This window comes from Penaeus monodon, chromosome 30, assembly GCF_015228065.2.
Source record: "Penaeus monodon isolate SGIC_2016 chromosome 30, NSTDA_Pmon_1, whole genome shotgun sequence".
Classification (NCBI taxonomy): domain Eukaryota; kingdom Metazoa; phylum Arthropoda; class Malacostraca; order Decapoda; family Penaeidae; genus Penaeus; species Penaeus monodon.
Window position 1 is genome coordinate 8,762,578 of NC_051415.1, and position 235 is coordinate 8,762,812.

A 235-nucleotide genomic window follows, 5' to 3' on the forward strand; every position below is an offset into this window, starting at 1 on the left:
TCGTGTGTCTTGGATGTCACTTAGCCAAGAAAGGAAGTATTATAATGTTCTTCTAACTCTTTAATGTCTAGGAATGTGTGTGCGTAAGTTGTTCTCATTTGCAATCGTGCAAACATTGTTAACATTATCCTCTCCAACGAACCAATGTTTGAATGTCCTTAACCTAATGTTTGTGCAAACTCGAGATGAAGTAATTGCATATTCCAAGAAGTTGCACTGGCATTACATTTAAGCT